This window comes from Aethalodelphis obliquidens, unplaced genomic scaffold (assembly GCF_003676395.1).
Source record: "Aethalodelphis obliquidens isolate GAN/ISIS:26980383/991018 unplaced genomic scaffold, ASM367639v1 scaffold42, whole genome shotgun sequence".
In the NCBI taxonomy this organism is placed as follows: Eukaryota; Metazoa; Chordata; class Mammalia; order Artiodactyla; family Delphinidae; genus Aethalodelphis; species Aethalodelphis obliquidens.
Window position 1 is genome coordinate 14,015,251 of NW_020837986.1, and position 6,686 is coordinate 14,021,936.

A 6,686-nucleotide genomic window follows, 5' to 3' on the forward strand; every position below is an offset into this window, starting at 1 on the left:
CATCTTGAAGCTAACAGAAAGCAAATCATAGTCTAGAAACTACAAGTGGTTTAGTGTTCTTATAGCACAGCATGAAAGACAAAGTGAACTTTGACACTAGTGAGGGCAGAGAAGTGTGCAGGGACAAGTTAGACAGAACCTCTTAAACCATATTCAAAGAGTTTGGACTGGATGGAGTCAGCAGGGTGAATTAACGAATTTTTTAGCATTGAATGTGGTCTTTGATGTCATCTAGATTAATCCTTATCTCCAATAAGAATCACCTCCACTTATCCATACAATGTTTATGGCCCAAACCAGTGCTAGGCTATGAGGTGGGCCGTAGAGTGACAAATGTTGAGTTGCTCAACTTCTAAAGGGGAAGAGACAAGTAACCAGGCAATTGCAAAGCCAAGTGAAAAGAGGTCAGACAGAGGCAACCTAGAAATCTGGGAGAACATGGAAAATCCCAGAAACCAAGAGATTCATGATTGAGTACAGGGCACAGGGGCATCTTAGGTCACTCTGGCAGGCAGGATTCTAAGATGGTCCCTAAGATTCCCACCCCATGGTATACGTGCCTAATTAATTCCCTCCCCTTGAGTGTGGGCAGGTCTCGTGACTATCACAGGATCTCAGTCTCATGATTCCAGTGATGTTATACGGCAAAGATGAAAGGATTCTGCAGAGGTAATGAAGGTCTCAAATCAGTTGACCCTGTAGTCAAAAGAAAGATTGGCCTGGGTGGACCTAATCGATCAAGTCCTTTGAACAGGGGTCCCCAACCTTCGGGCCACGGACGGGTACTGGTCCATGGCCTGTTAGGAAGCGGGCCGCACAGCAGGAGGTGATCAGTGGGTGAGCGAGCGAAGCTTCATCTGTATTTACAGCTGCTCCCGATCGCTCACATTACCGCCTGAGCTCTGCCTCCTGTCAGCATTATGGTGAGTTGTATAATTATTTTATTATTTCTATTATTACACTGTAATATATAAAGCGCACAATAAATTTAATGTGCTTGAATCATCCCCAAACCATCCCTCCCCACTGGTCCGTGGAAAAATTGTCTTCCATGAAACCGGTCCCTGGTGCCAAAAAGGTTGGGGACCGCTGCTTTAAAAGAAGGTGCAGGCCTTACCTGGAGAAATTCAAAGCAGCAGATATTCTCCTGTAGGCCTTTAATCAATTTGTGGTATTTTGTTAAACAGCAAGTGACGGGAAATTTTACCCCCCCCACCCCCCAAAAAAAGCACAGGCAAAAAGATTTACTGGCTCAAGTAACTGAAAAGTTCTTGCCCTTCTGCGTCCCCTCTCTCTCTCTCTCTCTCAGCTGCCCATTTCTTCATGTTGACTGCATTCTCCCACAGGCCCTGGGTTCATGACTCTGGCAGCCCCAGCTCTCACATACTTTCTGCATCTGACCCTGTGAAATATAGCTGAATCGTCTTTGTCTCAGAATTTCCAAGAAAAGTCCCCAGACCCTGGGACTGAGAGTAGGCAAGAGGTGGAGATTAATTTGTGATTGCCCTAGGGTTTACAATACACATTTTAAATTAACCAATTTGCCTTCAAATATCCTGCTTTCATGGATAGTATAAAGACCTTACAACTGTAGATTCCCATTTCCTCCCTTCTGTTCTCCATGCTGTTGTCACATGCTTTGCTTCACTTCTGAAATCCTTCCTTCTCTTCCCCTTCTACCCGGAACCCCGCCTCACCTCACACTTGCAGACAACCGCTTAACTACATTCTGTCACTAGTTAGTTTGCATTATCTAGAATATTATATGGATGGAATGTATGTAGTCTTTTTTGTCTGGTATTCACTCAGCATAATTATTTTAAGATTGACCCATGTTGTTGCACTTATCAAGTTTATTACTTTTTATTGTTTAGTATTTCATCATATGGATATATCAATTCATTTATTCACATTTAAAAAATTTAACGTACACTATAAATACACAATTCATTGCTAGTTTTTTTGCTTTAGACCTGGGGCCAGCAAAGGATGACCCACATGCATGCCAAAACCAGCTCACTGACTGCTTTTGTATGGCCCCTGAGCTAAGAATGGCTTTTACAATTTTAAATTATTGGCAAAAAAATCAAAGTAGAATACTTTGCGGCACATAAAAATTATATGAAATCCAAATCTGAGTCCATAGTTTTACTGAAACACAACCATGCTCACTTACCTATTGTCTAAGACTGCTTTCATGCCACAAACAGTAGATTGCTTGCAAGAGATCATATAACCTGCAAAACCTAAACTATTTATCTGTTCCTTTACAGAAAGTTTGATGACCTCCTACTTTAGACTTCAATTATTTTTTTAAGGCAATTAATTTTTTTAAAAAAATTTACTTTCATTTATTCCATTTCCAGTACTCTTAATTTCACTGTGTAGATGCAAGTTTCTGTCTGGCATCATATTCCGTCTGTCTGAAGAACTTCCTCTAATATTTAATATTCCTTTAATATTTCTTCTGGCAATATATTCCCTCAGTTTTTCTTTGAGAAAAAGCTTTATTTCTTCTTCATTTTGAGAGATATTTTCAGTGGGTATAGGATTCTAAATTGACTGTTTTGTTTTTCTTTCAGCCCTAAAGTCACTCCATTGTCTTCTAGCTTGCATGGTCTCTGATAATTCTTAGCTTCCTCTGTAGGCAATGTCATTTTTTTCTCTGAGCTGCCTTTAAGATTTTTGTCTTCTGTTTTAGCATTTTGAATAGGATATGCCTAGTTGTGTATAAGTTTGCTTGGTCTTCTTAGAGCTTCTTGGATTTCTCTCTGGCTTGGTGTCTGTCCTTTGGCCTCTTGTGCCCCAGCAATCCACCAGAACGTGCCCTGGGTAGCTGCCGCAACTTCGGCATGGGACCCAGAAGGAACTACATGGAGCAAACCTGAAACCAATCAACACAGGAGCCCAGTCCAGTCCAGTCAATCCTCAACCTGAAGCAGAGCTGCTTGGCTGAACCAGTTTAGGTCAGTTGAACTATAGCTGACCTAGAGATCTGTGTGAGGATAAATGTGTTTTTTGTTGAAAGGACCAGAGAGCAAAAAGCAAGAGAAAGAAAGTTTATCTATAATGATTTGTTAGAAACCTGGACAGGGATTCCTGGAAGCACAGCTATGAAAAGGCAGTCCAAGAAGCAGAACTAAGCAAGAGACGTGGGTTCTGATGGCAAGTGCGGGCTCTGGCAGCTCGAACCTGCTAAGGCTGGACCTCTCTCAAGCCAGCTCCAGCAGTCCCTCCTCTGGGAAGGCTTTCCTGACCATTCTTCCTCCCCCAAGAGTTCAGGACTTCTTTCTTCCTAAGGAGTTTTTGTACAACATCACAAACTCCCTTCCCAGAAGCAACTACAGCTAATATTTTGTTTTCCTCTAATCTTTTTCCCAGAAGCAGCCTTTTCTTTCAAGTGCCAGGGGATTCTTTGTTTTTACCTTCAGAGGCACTGAGGCTGTCTCCTATCTCCCTGGGGGCATTCAAACCTTAGCCCCTATGCTCTGAGGCCCATCTGTATCCAAGCCTTGTGTTGGGGGCTCACTGTGACTTCAATACCCACTTACCTTCAGGATGAATGCTGTCTTCCTTTCTGCCACCTGGGAATTTCCACTTTTTTCTTTGAAATTGGCTATTTATTTGAAAGTAAATTATGTCAGTCAGCATCCTCACATATTTGGAGCAGGAGGTGGGTACTTACGAGTTAGCTCAATCCACCATGCTGACTAGCAATATGATTTTTTCCTGGGGAACAATTTGTTTCCTGCCTTTCTGCTTGCGTCTCATCTCTCCCAATCTCCAGTGTTTAGCGTAGGACCAGGCTCGCAGACATCAACACGTTTGTTGAGCGGCATATTTTATAAACGAATTCTGGAAAGACCAGTCAAGAAAATGAGTCCATAAGAAACTCTGATTCTGGGCTGAGGGGACAGAGCTGAGTGGGTGAGCAGGGAAAAGAATGAGGTGTGGAGAGCTGTGGGTATTTAGGTTTCTTCATAGGAAGTTCACCATGGAGTTCCCAGAACTGTTCAACACAGAGGAGCAAAGTGCTCCCTTTCTAGATAAGTCTACAAATGTTTAGCTGTAGCCGAGACTCTGACTCACAGGGTGAAATCAGGAAACCAGCTGCCAGCTGCTGCTGCTTTTCCTTTTCATCATTAGAGGAGCCAAGAAAATTCTGTCCAAGCAGATGATGCAAGAGTAAAGCCGACTCAGAAATACCCAATCCCCTCGGGAACTTCCCTAAGAAAGGGACTGTCCATCCTATAAACTCCCATCTGGAGGTGCCTGGGGAAGAGCTTCTTACATTGAGACCACTAAGAATCTCTGGTGATTATGACCACAGGGAGGCAAATCCAGACTGTAATTTGCTATAGTGCAAAAATATTTGGCTTTCAGTAGAGAAATTAAAAATTCAGAGGAGATAAGAGTGATAGACTCTTAGAGGAGAAGAGTGAGAGGGGGTGAGAACAGGGCAATGCTGGCCTTCATGGAAATTAGAAACAACCTGCATCTGTTGAAAACCTGTCATTTAATGCATGGATTTTTTTCTTCTAGAACCAGGTATTTTACTGCCATCTACTGTAAAACTGTAGAAATAAATGCACAAGTCTATGGCATTCCTATAGACATGGAATCTTTTTCTGCACGTAACCTGCACAACTATACAGTTCAGAGTGGAAGTGAATATTTAGCCCAACTCTACTGTGTGCCAGGCACTTTCCAAACATTATCATCTAATCTTATAACCACCTTGTAAAATAGGTATTAACACCCCAATTTTACATATGAAGAAGATATTAGAACCTCTGGGGCAGGGAGGAAGAGAAGAGGGGCAAAAGGGGCTTCGTCTGTATTGGTAATATAGACTTAACGGGCAGTGGGTTCATGGGTGTGTTACAGCCTCTTTACAACTTGGTACATCTAAAATGTTTTACAATAATAATTTAAGTCAGTTTTGAAGATTCAGAGAGGTTAAATTACTGAGCCAGAACTACACAGCCAGCCATAACTCTTCTCAGAACCAGGGCATTTATAGTTCTACGACGTTGCTTCTCTGAAGTGGTAAATTTAGCACATAATCATAGTAGAGTTATGAAATCTAGAAAGCACTCGTCCACATTGACTCCAGAACCAGACTACCTTGTGACACCCTCTATGTATCTGTTCTACTTGGAGAACAGCCTGAATTTCACATTGTTATATACCAATGGTGGAAAGCAGGGGATATTGTAGCACCTAATTCTACTAAATTGGTCAGGATCGTTGCTCAACCTTCAGCCACTCAAGGTTTCACCAAGGGCTCATTAAATTATTAAATAATTAAAATAAATTAGTAAACATTAAATAAACATTTTGTCATGTTAATCCAGTCTGGCCTGTGGCTCATAATTATAGCTGCACATCTACGAACAAGGCTCTTCTCATCTTGAGATGTCCTTTATTCAACAACACTCCCACTAATTTATTGTGTGTGGAGGAGGGGGAAGGTGGAACTGGGAGTGGAGGATGGAATTACTATTTATTGAGCATCTATTATTAAGCTGGTATGATGCTAAGCATTTTCCTCGTGCTACTCCATTTGATCCTCTTCAATTCTGAAGGATATTAACACACTTAAAAGTTTTTTATGAGGATGCACAGATTAGTAAGACATACAAGGTCATCAGGGACTTTACATGCAGGTGGGGAGAGAGACAAAAATAACATAAGGTCAGGTGTTATAAGGAAAAAGGGTGCAGGGGTAGTGACAGCACTGGGGGAAGCAGAGAGAGCTGACTTTTACATAGGATGGAGCATCAATCAGCACAAGGGAGGAGGAAATTACCAGCAGGGAAGTACAGGCAAGGACTGTTACGATTAAACAACTACTCAAACCCAGTTCTAATCTCAGGAGAGAAATCTGCTAGTGGGAGTGGTGACAAAACTAGATGTTTTCAAGAGATACGCAAAAGGTCAGTTCTAATTGTAACCACACTTGACAACAGGTGAAACAAGATGAAATTTAAAGATTGAGAGGAAATAAAAATTTCCAAATCTGTCAACCAATCCACAATTTCTCTACTACTTTAGGACTACAGTAATTAGCCATACCCTGAAGATCTAATTTTACCAAATATATTCCTCTGTCTCTAACAGGCCCACTCTAACAACTTAATCTTCCTATCTGTCTCATGGATAAAATAAGAGTAAATGTGAGAAATTAATGTTCATGTAAGTTAGGCATTTCAGATATAAGATATTACACAATGGTTCCTTTTATCTAAACCACACTTCTCAACTCCCAATATTATTAACATACGGATGCACTGAACATTTAAAGGAAACTAAGAATTTGGGATAACGGCATTTCCTGATTTCAACTTTTCAACTGTTGTTAAATGATAAAGAATAAATGAAAATTCAAGTATATACTGTTGTAGAATTTACTCATTTGACATTAATAAGTAAACTCTGTTCACCTCTTTTACCAGCCCTTTTGGTAGTTTCTATTAAAGCTGCCAAGTATGTCCCCATTTGCTCACCAGCATATGCCTTCATTCCAGGCACCGAGACTGCACGTTGCCTCCTGCACTGGAGGTCTCTCCAAGGCTGACCTTCCACAGGGCTTACTGCCATTCACTGAGCACTGGCCTTTTCTGCTAACAAACCAACTGTCTCCATGTACCTCTGTATTTACGCACCAATTCAAACTTTCTAAA